Source organism: Chiloscyllium plagiosum, unplaced genomic scaffold, assembly GCF_037043375.1.
Source record: "Chiloscyllium plagiosum isolate Xiang-an unplaced genomic scaffold, Cpla_swu_hap1 HiC_scaffold_53X, whole genome shotgun sequence".
Classification (NCBI taxonomy): Eukaryota; Metazoa; Chordata; class Chondrichthyes; order Orectolobiformes; family Hemiscylliidae; genus Chiloscyllium; species Chiloscyllium plagiosum.
This window is the reverse complement of record NW_028270191.1, coordinates 27264135-27277743: the sequence shown is the minus strand read 5'-3', so window position 1 is coordinate 27277743 and position 13609 is coordinate 27264135. Positions and strand designations below refer to the sequence as shown.

The window sequence follows — 13609 nt, the reverse complement described above, 5'->3', positions numbered from 1 at the left end:
GTCCCTGCAGACTGGAGAGCAGCTGATATCACTCGAATATTCAAAATTGGAGACATTGTCTTTGTTTTCTCTATAATCCTGTAATTTCCTGCAGTAGTTCGGAGTTCTACTGAGCCTCTCTTCGGAAGGAGTGTGTCCCCATGGTGCATCGTGCAATAAACTGATTAATGCTCTAGGTCTGCCTGCAGTGATTTTCTACAGCAGCGCGTGTGTTTAATTATGTAACTGCATATACATTTCTGCGTCTATTGCCATGTAAGCACATCATATTGCCTTGAAACCACTTTGGTTGTCAGATGTCACCAGCATGCTCTGGTCGTTGGAAGATGCTCAAGTGCATTTCAGGTAATGTGCTTTCATGCAATGTAGCTTTACTGCTTGACGAAGAGATGGTATATTAGCCTTCATTGTGAGAGGTTGAGTCCAGGAGCAGGGATGCGTTGTCGCCTTGGTGAGGCCACACCTAGAATATTGTGTGCAGTTTTGGTCTCCTTTTCTGAGGAATGTGTTATCTATCCTGTCTAGTCCTGTTTATATTTTATAAGTCTCTATAAGACTCCCTCCTCATCCGTCTGAACACTGGAGGTAACATTCCTAACGCAGTTAATCTCTCCTCATACGCCAGCCCCACCATCCCCGGAAACAGCCTGGTAAACCTTCACTGCACTCCCTCAAGAGCAAGACCATATTATTCTTAATCATTCTTGAAGCGGATCCTTTGCCTTACTGTAGAAATCTCACCATGCAAAAAGTAAATTCACAAGTCATATGCAGCCATTCCGTACTCATGTCCAGACACACTTGTTTGATGATTTAGGGACTCTGCATTTGAGAGGACGCAGAATGTGAGAATTTTTCATGTCACCTCCAAACCTCAGCATAGCAACTGGGGTACTCTGGTCCACATCTCAATTAAACCCAACATGTCTTTCACTCCTCCCTCTTCACCTTCCAGGATCGTATAATTCCTTGCAAGCACATCTGTGCCTCTCGGTTGTCCGGATTGAAATAAAGAGAATTGTTATGACAAGTTCTGCTGTTGGAATTGCTGAGGGAAACTCAGCAGGTGCGGCAGGACCTGAGGGAGGAAACGGAATTCTCATAAAGTTCTGTAGAAATTCTGAAACGGTGTCTCTGATTCTCTCTCCACAGATGCTGCCAGACCGGATGATCTTTTTCCTGCAGTTTCTGCTTTTGCTTTTAGCTGAATGTCTATTCCATTGACCGGAATGATACACCCAGACACACCTTGTACCGATATTTAAATCTTTCAAAAGCTTAGGTAATTGAATTCAAACAAATGCAGAACGATGCACTTCCCTCAGCTCCACAGACAGAGAAACTCAGAAAAGCAGAGGCGTTATATGGTTCTATAGGTATAGCTGAGTGATTGCACCGCTGACCGGGAGCTCCGGTTTCTCTTTGCGTTTTCGAATCCTGCTGCCTATGGCTGAAGGCAGAGCAAGAGGGAGTTTGTTTCGCATCTCTTTGTTTGGGATTCCAATCCCGGCGGGGAAACACTTCTTTCAGGTCAGAAGTGGTGTCAATCTTCGATACACTCACTGAACAGCTCGGATTCACACTTGCTTTGCCAACTTTGTTTGAATTCGTGTGTTTGCAGATCCCTGGCCAGAGCTTTCTCGCTGAATTTGGTCAATGCCTCGACTGGAATAGACCATGATTCAATGTATGAAAGTACATTTCACTGGGGTGGAACCGAAACCCGCACAGTGACTGTGAATAAAACAGTGGAAACTTCCAGCACAGGAGCAAGAGACCCTGAAGCAGACACGTGAGGGCAAATATCTTTCCTTTGTCAGTGAAAGGCACTGCTTCCCAAAGGGGAGCCATCGAAGTGAAGCAGTGAATGTGATAATCTCTTCTGATTGTTCACAAGCTGTTGAGCACGTTTAAGTGGATTGGGCCAGTGGCGTAATGGATAACGCGTCTGACTTCGGATCAGAAGATTGTAGGTTCGAGTCCTACCTGGCTCGCTTGGCATTCGCTGGCTTGTGCAGCATTTTCATTTGCGCGGAGGTGCAGGGATTGGATTCGTACGTTTGCTGTGCAGATCCCTCACGGTCGGAGCTGTCACTGCTCTCACTTTCCTGCACAGCGCCGGGTTTTTAATGAGGCCAGAAAACTATGTGTTTGTGTGTTGTTTTTATGGCTAACGCAAATGACTGTGGATGTTGGGAATCTGAAACAATAACAGGAAATGCTGAGGAAACTGGAGGTTCCTTCACATCTTTCTGCTTGGGAATGCCCTTTCCGCCCGAAGTCCATGTTTACATTACATATTGACAACCTGGGAGGGCTGTGAGTGCGTGTTGGGCCAGTGGCGTAATGGATAACGCGTCTGAATTCGGATCAGAAGATTGTAGGTTCGAGTCCTACCTGGCTCGAGCGCATGTTTCCTGTTGCATTTCCGTTTCTGAGTTGTTTGGAGGGGCTGGGATTATATTCGTGCTTTTTTGAATTTGAAAGTTGCATTTCATCCCGATGCAGCTCATTGTCAGACCGATGTATGACAGCTCCTGTTATGTCAGTGTCTGTGGAGCTGCAGGGATTGGATCAGTACGTTTTGATATTTAAAAGCTGCAACTGGGTCTGTTGACCGTTTTAAATTCCAGCTCACCGCAGCATCACTCATTGTCTGTCCAACTGGCTTGAGTTACACCTAAAAGTGGAGAAGCATGTATGTGGGGTTGGAGGACAACAGTGAAGCACAAGGGGCGAGTATAATCCTGACATCTTTGCCCCACCCCCCAGGGTATGAGTCTGTGTGTCTCTCTCTGTGGGTGAAAATAAGTAAGTGTTCGTCAAGGGGGGCACAACACAGTGTGACCATTTCAAACTTCAGTCCCATTGTTGTGCCATGTAAGATCACAGGGAGAGTCTCTTTGACATTTGCACTGCTAGCATCAGAACATGCGATGTTATGGGTCAAGACCTGGAAACTGGGGCCAGAATAGATGGATGTCTTTGAGACGCACTGCACGATGGACTGAATGGTCGTTTCCCATTCTGCAAAAGTTCAAAGACAAATTTAAACAAATGGGCAGATAAAAAATAATCAGAAAGAAAAAGACAAAAGCGGTTTCACTGAGAATATATGCGAATGCTTCTCTCACCTTCTCACGTTACCTCTTGGTTCAGATTCGGTGCTCTCACCGCCGCAGCACTGGTTCTAATCCCTGTCAGGGAATGGGTGTTTTGTTCCGTAAACATATCGTGGTAACAGTATTTCTGACCAATTTTCCAAACCTGCAAGTTCATTGGATTTGCCCCAAACGTTAATAAGGTTAACATAAAACAAAGAGCTGCAGATGCAGAAAATCCGAAATAAAAAAAAACAAGAAATGATAGAGAAACTCAGCAGGCCCGGCAACATCTGTGGAGAGAAGCAGGGTTAGTGTTTCAGAGCCGACAGAACCAGGTTAGTTTTACATTTCTATGTAATATTGCCGGGAAAATGATCAGATTTATCTGTCAGAATGTTTATCAAAATCTCTCATGAGCTTACAGCGTTACAAATTCAAAAGGACTCTATCGGCTGTAATGCTGTTTCCATTGCCCTGAGCTGCTGAAAGATTGTGCTTAAATGTTTACCTTTTTTGTCGTTTCGTTTCTGTCAGTTCGCAGCCATGTCACCTGATGAAAGAGCGTCGTTCCGAAAGCTAGTGCTTCTAATTAAACCTGTTGGACTATAACCTGGTGTTGTGTGATTTTTAACTATGTCAAAAGGAGAATTAGTCCTTTCATGGTTTACGTCAACATGTGTCTCCATTTGTGTCTCTTCCTCTGTGTAACCACCTGACCCTCTTCCACATTCCCCGACTCTCTGTCTGTCCATATCCCTCATTTCCCATCTCTGTTCTTCACAAGCCTGACATTAGGAGACAGTTTGAGAGTGGAGCTGCTGAGTGTCTTTCTCCACCCTGGCTGGACTGTGTAGAACTGAACTCACGTTCCCCGATTAATATGTCTGTCCCGCCGACCTGAGGTCAGGAGACATTTCCTCCTCAATATCTTATGACTCTTTCGAAATCAAAATAGAATTCCTAATCTATCAGGAAAACGAGCATAATTAGAGGCCAACTATCGGAGCACAATGATGTATTTAATGTGGGTGTGAAATGAATGAACGGTGACAGCAGAGAATCGGGGGGATCGGCTCGAGGTGTCTGTGCCATTACCAGATCATTCCCCAGCAAGTCTGCAGTGTCTCCTGCCTCACCTCGTCATTTCCACCAAACTGGGAATGAAGCGGGGCTGGGGGTGGGGCGGAGGAAAAGAGGAGCGGAAGCAGAAATGCTTGTGAAACAACTGAAATAAACTCCAGGTTGAATTAATAGTTATAGAGAAATAAAATTCTCTCGTGGAATTAAACCAGGAAACATAAGCCGGATCACCGACTCAAACAGGATGCGGAATTGTTTGTGATCGGAGATCACACACTTGCAACAAGTTGACACAGCGACCCATTAACACAATAAGCAATCACCACGCAGATCTGAACGGAAAAACCCCCCTATCTACTTCGCAGGTGCATTAACCAACTAAATCACAGCACCGGGACGTGAGCAGCTTCACTTACCGATATGTGCAGTCCTGTAACCACCTGGTCACTAACGCCGAAATGTGTTTTCTGTATCAATGTTGCTCAGTGAGAATTGCAATCAACCTCCACTTTTGCAAAAAACAGTTCACAGCTGAACATTCTCCACTGAAAATGGGCAGAAAAAAAGACAATCTCCTTTTGCATTGGCTTCAACATGATTCTTTCGATCTGTCTAAACTGACAGGTTAAAGAGGATGTCTTCAACCTATTGGCCTCCCTTAATCATATTAATACACACTCTGGGAACTTCACACCAAGAGGAACAGGGTCATTGAGGTGAATTGGCCAGGGGTGGTGTTTGAGTCAGTGTAAACAGTGTGCAGTGAAGGCTGACCCATGAACACCGACACTGAGCCTTGTACCACCAGCTCCACCTCACATCCTGCCTCATGCCTCCCAGTCATCTTTGCTGTTGTCATAAACCTGGTCCCTTTTTTGCCAAAAGTTGTTCCTTCTCTCAAGCATACCCTGTCCTTGATTTTTTTTTCAGATGGATAACAAAGCAGGTCAGGCTTACGATGAGACCGGTTTGGTATAGGGATTTAAAGGGTTTTGAGAAGCCATTTGTTTATATATACACAGATGAGACTTCAGGCCAAAGTGGTCATATCTGAGAAGTCATCCGTGGAAATGGTGAGTTCTCGCTGAGCAGTACAGTGCAGTCCAGAACTGGTTGGAAGTTCAACTGTGAGCTGTGTGGAAACTCTCTCTTCTGCCCTTCTAACCTCAACCTGGAAGCATTTGACCTGTTTTTGTACTCTGTTTTAAAGGGGGTCTGCTTATTGGGACTGTTGTAGATATTCGGAACTGCACACTTAGGTCACATTTGGATAGACTGAGTTCTGTAGGGGTTCCTAATTGTGTTGTTCGTGTTTTATTGTGTAATTTTGAGAATTATTTGATTCTCTGATTTAAACCTGGTAGTCAACTTCGCTAACTTAATCTGGGTAATTGTAACTGTACACTTACCGATACAAATTGCAAAGTTATGGACTGGGCTGCCTGCTTAAGAACGTTTTGAGCAGTCTGGCCTAGTCCATAGCACGGTGCATTTTTATTTCACTTCCCCGCTCCACTTCTCAACTTAAACCCGGCCGATTGCAGGTGTCCAAATAGACCCTATCACTATTAGAAACGCATTCCTGGGATATCGCTGTCACTCAATGGGATGGGACTCACTGCCCATCCCTAATTACCCCAGAGATGCAGGTAATGCCTTACTTTCCCGAACACTTGAATTCCTCAGCGGGGTTGTGCAGCCATGATACCGCTCGGGAGGGAGGGAGGTCCAGGATTTAGAACCAGCGACACTGAAGGGACATCGATACATTTCCAACTCAGAACGGTGAGATGATTGGAAGGGGGTTTCCACTGATAGGTTCCCCCTGTATCTGCTGCCAGTGTCCTTCGAGATTCCAGGCCAGGTGTTAGAATTGGAGGTAGGTGAGCACTTTGGGGACAGTGACCACAATTCGGTGAGTTTTACTCTAGTGATGGAGAGGGATAAGTGTGCTCTGCAGGGCAAGAGGTATAGCTGGGGGCAGGGAAATTATGATGCGGTGAGGCACGACCTAGGATGTGTGGCTTGGAAAAGTAGGCTTCAAGGCAAGGGCGTAATTGATATGTGGCGCTTGTTCAGGGAGCAACTACTGAGTGTCCTTGATAAGTATGTACCTGTCAGGCAGGGAGGAGGGAGCCGTGGTTTAATAAGGCATTGGAATCCTTTGTTAAATGGAAGAGGGCGGCCTATGTAAAGATGAGTCGTGAAGGTTCAGTTGGGGCGATTGAGAGTTATAAGGGAGACAGGAAGGACCTGAAGAGAGAGCTAAGAGCAGCAAGGTCCTTAGTTGGTAGGATTAGGCAAAACCCTAAGGATTTCTATAGGTATGTCAGGAATAAAAGAATGACTAGGGTAGGAATAGGTCCAGTCAAGTATAGTAGTGGGAAGTTGCGTGTGGAGGCTGAAGAGATTGGGGAGACACTGAATGAATACTTTTCGTCAGTATTCACTCAGGAACAGGACATTGTTGCCGATGTGAATATTGACTCACAATTAATTAGAATGGACGGCTTTGAGGTATGTAGGGAAGAGGTGTTGGAAATTCTGGAAAGGGTGAAAATAGATAAGTCCCCTGGGCCTGATGGCATTTATCCTAGGATTCTCTGGGAAGCAAAGGAGGAGATTGCAGAGCCATTGGCCTTGATTTTTATGTCCTCATTGTCTACAGGAATAGTGCCGGAAGACTGGAGGATAGCAAATGTGGTTCCCTTGTACAAGAAGGGGAGTAGGGATAACCCTAGTAACTATAGGCCGATGAGTCTCACTTCTGTTGTGGGCAAAGTCTTAGAGAGAATTGTAAGGGATAGGATTTATGAACATCTGGATAGGAATAATGTGATCAAGGATAGTCAGCATGGTTTTGTGAAGGGCAGGTCGTGCCTCACAAACCTTATTGAATTCTTTGAGAAGGTGACTAAGGAGGGAGACGAGGGTAAAGCAGTAGATGTGGTGTATATGGATTTTAGTAAGGCGTTTGATAAGGTTCCCCATGGTAGGCTACTGCAAAAAATACGGAGGTATGGCATTGAGGGTGAGTTGGAGGTTTGGATTAGGAATTGGCTGGCTGGAAGAAGACAGAGGGTAGTCGTCGATGGTAAAGGTTCATCTTGGAGTGCAGAACTAGCGGTGTTCCGCAAGGATCTGTTTTGGGACCATTGCTGTTTGTCATTTTTATAAATGACCTGGAGGAGGGGCTAGAAGGTTGGCTGAGCAAGTTTGCAGATGATACGAAAGTCAGTGGAGTTGTTGACAGTGAGGAAGGATGTGCCAGGTTACAGCAGGATATAGATAAGTTGCAGAGCTGGGCAGAAAGGTGGCAAATGGAATTCAATGTAGCTAAGTGTGAGGTGATTCACTTTGGTAAGAGTAACAAAAAGACGGGGTACTGGGCTAATGGTCGGATACTTGGTAGTGTGGATGAGCAGAGGGATCTTGGTGTCCATGTACACAGATCTCTGAAAGTTGTCACCCAGGTAAATCGTGCGGTGAAGAAAGCATATGGCGTACTGGCTTTTATTGGTAGAGGAATTGAGTTCCGGAGCCCTGAGGTCATGTTGCAGTTGTATAAGACTCTGGTGCGGCCGCATCTGGAGTATTGTGTGCAGTTTTGGTCGCCACACTTTCGGAAGGAAGTGGAGGCATCTGGAACCGGTGCAGAGGAGGTTTACCAGGATGTTGCCTGCTATGGTGGAAGATCGTATGAGGAAAGGCTGAGGCACTTGAGGCTGCTTTCATTGGAGAAAAGAAGGTTTAGGGGTGACTTGATAGAGGTGTACAAGATGATTAGGGGTTTAGATAGGGTTGACCATGAGAACCTTTTTCCACGTATAGAGTCAGCTATTACGAGGGGGCATAGCTTTAAATTAAGGGGTGGTAGGTATAGGACAGATGTTCGGGGTAGATTCTTTACTCAGCGAGTCGTGAGTTCATGGAATGCCCTGCCAGTAGCAGTGGTGGACTCTCCCTCATTATGGGCATTTAAACGGGCATTGGATAGGCATATGGAGGATAGTGGGCTGGTGTAGGTTAGGTGGGCTTGGATTGGCGCAACATCGAGGGCCAAAGGGCCTGTACTGCGCTGTATTTTTCTATGTTCTATGTTCTATAGATCGATGCAAACAATCACTGGCAGAAACCACATGCGTCTTCTATGCGCAACGAGGAACGCATTCTCATTCAGGTAATTCACACAAAGAGAGATAAATGTTCCTTCCCTGACTGGGAATCGTATCCAAGTCTGGGCGATGCAAATTCGGACTCTTAAGCAGGGATCCCCCCCAACCCCCACCCCACCCCACCCGCCACCGCACCCACCACCCCACCCCACCCCACCCCACCCCCGTGCTGCTTACTGTAACCTTTCTGACCTGACTTACACACAGTCTTTTTTTTAGTTTAGATTCCCTACAGTGTGGAAACATGCCCTTCGGCCAAACAAGTCCACACTGCCCCTCCGAAGAGAAACCCTCCCAAACCTATTCCTCTACCTTATATTTACACCTGACTAACGCACCTAACACTGTGTGAAAGTTAGTACTGCCAATTCACCTGACCTGCACATCTTTAGATTGTGGGAGGAAACCGGCGCACCCAGTCACTGTCCTTTGGGTTATACCCACCTTCGGCAGCAATGCTTCTCTCTCCAAGTTTCCAAACAGTTCATGTTATCGCCCTGGATTTCAACGTGAGGAAAGTGGAGCTTTGATAAATTGGTGTTGTTCAGGAGTAGCACTGACGGAAGGTACAGAACAAGGGCTCGTTCTCAGGCGATGGGTGGGGGTGAAGTGGCGCCATCTATAAACGCGTCATTCAACTCGTCTGATTCTAGATCCCGGGGCTAGAAATAACTGGAGCTTTCTCGTGGAATTTCTTCACGACTGGAAGAGACCATGACGCCAAGTATGGAAGTACATTTCACTGGAGTGGATCGTGAAATCGCGCAGTGACTTGTGAATAAAACGCTGGAAACGTCCAGCAGAGGGGCAGGCGACACCGAAGTAGGCACCTGTGAACAAATGTCTTTCCTTTTCCACTAAAAGGCACTGCTACACAAAGTGGGGACTTCCAAGTGAAGCAGTGACGGGGATTATCTCAGCGGGTTGTTCACCATGTGAATGCTTTCTTTCCCCAATGTCCGTGTTTACATTCCATGTTGGCAAGCTGTGGGCTCATGGCGCGTTCATTGGTCTAGTGGCGTAATGGATAACGCGCCCTGACTTCGGATCAGGAGGCTGTCGGCTCGAGTTGTGCGGGTTCCCTGTGGCATGTCTCATCTCTCCACCCCTTCAGGCACTCTGCCTGTATTCCTGATGAAGGCCTTTTGCCCGACACGTCGATTTTTCCTGCTTCTCGGATGCAGCCTGAACTGTTGTGCTTTTCCAGCACCACTCTGAACTACCGTCTGGTTTCCAGCATCTGCAGTCATTGTTTTTACCCTGTTGCATGCCCTTACCTTGTCTGTGTTCTCCAGGAGGTGCAGGGATTCATTGGCGTGCTTTTGAAATTGGAAGTTGCATTTGGGCCCATTGCATTTCATTGCCAGGTAAGTGGATGGTAGGTCCTGTTATGTCAGGTTCTGAGGATCTGTAGGAATGGGATCAGTGGGGTTTTTTTTCGAATTTGAAAATTGCAGTTGGGTCCATTGCAGCTCATTGCCAGAGAGGTTTGTGACAGGTCATGTTATGTCAGGTTCTGAGGAGCTGCAGCGATTGGATCACTGTGCTTTTGAATTTGAAAGTTGCACCTGGACCCATTGCCCATTTTCAATTCCAGCTCACCTCAACGTCTCTCATTGTCTGTGCAACTGGCTTGTGTTCCACCTAAAGCTGCCTTTTGTCAGAGAACCTTGTGTGTGAAGACAAAGGGCTCAAGTGAAGCACAAAGAGCGGATATAATCCTGAAACCTTTGACCCTCACAGGGAATGTGTCTGTTTGTCTCCCTCTGTGGGTGAAAAAGGAGATGTGTTCGTCAATGGGGTTACAACACAGTGTGAACAGGCCAAACGTCGGTTCCATTTCTGTGTCATTTAAGATGACAAGGAGAATCTCATTGACATTTACACTGGGAGCATCAGAACACACAAGGTTATGTGTCAAAGCTGGTATCTGGGGCTAGTCTAGATGGATGCCTGATGAGCCGCACTGAATGATGGGCTGAAAGGTCTTTTTGCACTCTGTGAATGCTCGAATGCAAATAGAAACTACTCTTCAGATGAAAAGATCAAAAATAAAAATGCAGAAGCAGTTTCATTGAGAGTAAATGCGACAGATTCGGTCGACTTCTCACGAAAGACAAGAGGGGTTCTAAAGGAAGAGGACTAAATTGGTGGAAGGCCAACTATATAAACATTAGGCTGTAACTGGGGAATGCAGACTGGGAACAGGTGTTTTGAACGTATATCCATATTCAATATGTGGGTGGTTTTTAAAGAAAGGTTCATTAGCGTTCAGGAGAGAGGATGTTCCTGGAAAATGAGCGATAGAAATGGCAAGACCAGGGAACCATGGCTGCCAGGTGAAATGCCAGCCTAGCTAAGAGGAAAAGGGATGCGTACTTAAGGTCCAGGTAACTGAAGACAGACGAACTTTTGAAAGAACATCAGTAATGTACTGCCAATCTGAAACGATGAGTTAAGAGGCCTAAGAGGGGTCATGAGATATCCTAAGTGAGCAGGGTTAAGGAAAGTGCCTTCATTCAGATATAATGAGCAAGAGGGTACTAGACAAAGTATTGGCACACTCAGGACAAAGGACGAACCTTTTGCGTGCAGTCAGTGAAAATGGGTGAGATTCTTATTGAGTACCTGGCATTGCTGTTAACGAAGGATAGGGATATGGTGGATGTAAAAGTTAGGGATAGATGTTTTATTACTCTAGGTCAAGCTGGCATAAGGAGGGAGGAAGTGTTGGGTATTCAAAAAGGCATAAAGGTGGGTTAGTCTCCAGATCTGGATCGGATCAATCCCAGGTTTCTGAGGGAAGTGAGAGAGGAAATAACCGAGGTTTTAACAAATACCTTTGCAACATCATTGAACACGGGTGAGGACCTAGAGTACTGGAGAATTGCTAATGATTTCCCCTTGTTTAAGCAGGTTAGCAGGAATAATCCAGTAATTACAGACCTGTGAGTCTGTTGTTAGTGACAGGGAAGTTACTGGAGAAGATACTGAGGATTAGGATATATTTCCATTTGGAAGAAAATGGGCTAATCAGTGAGAGGCAACATGGTTTTGTGCAGGGAAGGTCATGTCTTACAAACCGAATAGAATTTTTTGAAAAGGTGACAAAGTTGATTGATGAGGGGAAGAATGCAGATGCTATGGACATGAACTTTAGCCAGGCTTTTGATAAAGTACGCAGATGGAGAAGGTGAAGTCACATGGAGTCCAGGGTGCTTGAGCTAAATCGGTACAGAACTGGCCGGGCAACAGGAGACAGAGAGTAGCAGTTGGAAGGGACTTCCTGAAAATGGAGATATGTGACAGTGGTTCCACAGGGATCCGTATTGGGACCACTGTTCTTTGTGATATACAAAATGATTTCCAGGAAGGTATAGATGTCTCATTAGCAAGTTTGCAGATAGTGAAGGGGACTGTCAGAGAATACAGCAGAATAAGGATCGATTGAAGAGTCATGCAGAGAAATTGCAGATGGAATTCAAGCCAGACAAATTTGAGGAGATGCATTTTGGAAGATCCAATTCAAGAGCGAACTATACAGTAAATGGAAAAGTCCCTGGAAAATTGATGTACAGAGAGATCTGGGTGTTCAGGGCCATTGTTCCCTGTAGATGGCAACACAGGTCAGTAGAGTGGTCAAGAAGGCACATGGCATACTTTCCTTCGTCGGACGGGGTATTGAGTACAAGAGTTAATAGGTCATGTTACACTTGTATAAGACTTTGGTTCAGCCACATTTGGAATACTGCGTACAGTTCAGGTTGCCACATTACCAAAAGGATGCGGATGTTTTGGAGAGAGTGCAGAGGAGGTTCGCCAGTACATTGCCTAGTATGGAGGGCGCTAGCTATGAGGAAAGGTTGAGTAGGTTAGGATTATTTTCATTGGAAAGAAGGAGGTTTGGGGGGGTGGGGCTGATTGAGTCCTACAAAATTGTGAGAGGTATAGGCAGGGTGGATAGCAAGAAGCCTTTTCCCATGGTGGGGAACTCAATTACTCGGGGTCACGAGTTCAAAGTGACAGGGGAAATGGTTGGGGGAGAAATGTGTGGAAGGTTCTCTATGCAGAGGGTGGTGAGTGTGTTGCCAGCGGAGGTGGTCGGGGTGGGAACAATAGCATAAAATAAGATGTATCTAGACAGATACATGGATGGACAGGAAGCAAAGGGATACAGACCCTTAGACAATAGGCAGCAGGTTTAGATAGAGGATCTGGGTCGTCATAGGCTTGGAGGGCCGAAGGGCCTGTTCCTGTGCTGTAATATTCCCTGTCCTTTGTATGACTGCTCTGTTTGGAAAATCATTAAACAATACAAGGCAGCTGATGAATTGTCAGCCTCTCCTCCTCACTGATTGGTTCTGCATCCCATTCCTTCTCTCTCTTGCTCAGTCAGGGTTTTGTGAAAATCAAGGTGGGAGTAAGTAGGCCTCCTAGAGGAGGGAGGGTCTCTCAACACTGAAGGGGCATGGGGGGGGGAGCGGTCATATCATCCACTGGGCTGAGGAGTGACAGATGGAGTTTCATTTCAATAAATGAAAGATAATTTTTAGAACTGGATAGAGTTCATTGATGAAGTGACCAGGAAGGTTGATGAGGGCAGAGCTGCAGATGTAGTCTATATGGATTTCAGTAAGGCCTTTGGTAAGGTTCCACCTCATAGATTGCGAAGAGTTGTGGCTCAGGTTGAGGTTCTAGATGTAGGTTTGCTCACTGAGCTGGAAGATTCGTCTTCAGATGTTTCGTCACGCTACAAAGTAACATCTTCAGTGAGCCTCCGGATGAAGCACTGGTGGTATGGCGCACTTTCTATTTATGTGTTTAGGTTCCATTGGCCGGTGACATCATTTCCTATGGTGACGTCAATTCCTGTTATTTTTCTCAGTGGGTGGTAAATGGAATCCAAGTCAATGAGTTTGTTGAATTAGTTCCAGTTTGGATGCCATTCCTCTAGGATCTCGGATGATACATCTGAAAATTAACCTTCCAGACAGATACATACACATTGAGGAAGAGAGAGAGAGAGACATGCAGAGAGAAAGGTCCTAGGTCTCCCTCCCAATTCCCCACTTCTATGTTTAAAGCGATACAATGCCACATGCACACACACAGGCATGCACAGACACACTTACACAAACACACACGTGCACATACACACACTCTCACTCATACACACACTTACTCACACACACTTTCACTCACTCTCCCTCACAGACACACACTCACTCACACATACACTTACTCACTCAG

The 13609-nt window shown here is 45.9% G+C and overlaps 2 non-coding genes across 2 annotated transcripts; both read left to right on the top strand.

Moving 5' to 3' along the window:
- Positions 1 to 1921: 1921 nt before the first annotated feature.
- trnar-ucg (transfer RNA arginine (anticodon UCG)) lies at positions 1922 to 1994 on the top strand. Its single transcript has one exon. It is a non-coding gene; the product is annotated as a tRNA-Arg (tRNA).
- A 338-nt stretch (positions 1995 to 2332) lies between these two features.
- Positions 2333 to 2405, top strand: trnar-ucg (transfer RNA arginine (anticodon UCG)). Its single transcript has one exon. It is a non-coding gene; the product is annotated as a tRNA-Arg (tRNA).
- The last annotated feature ends 11204 nt before the right edge of the window (positions 2406 to 13609 follow it).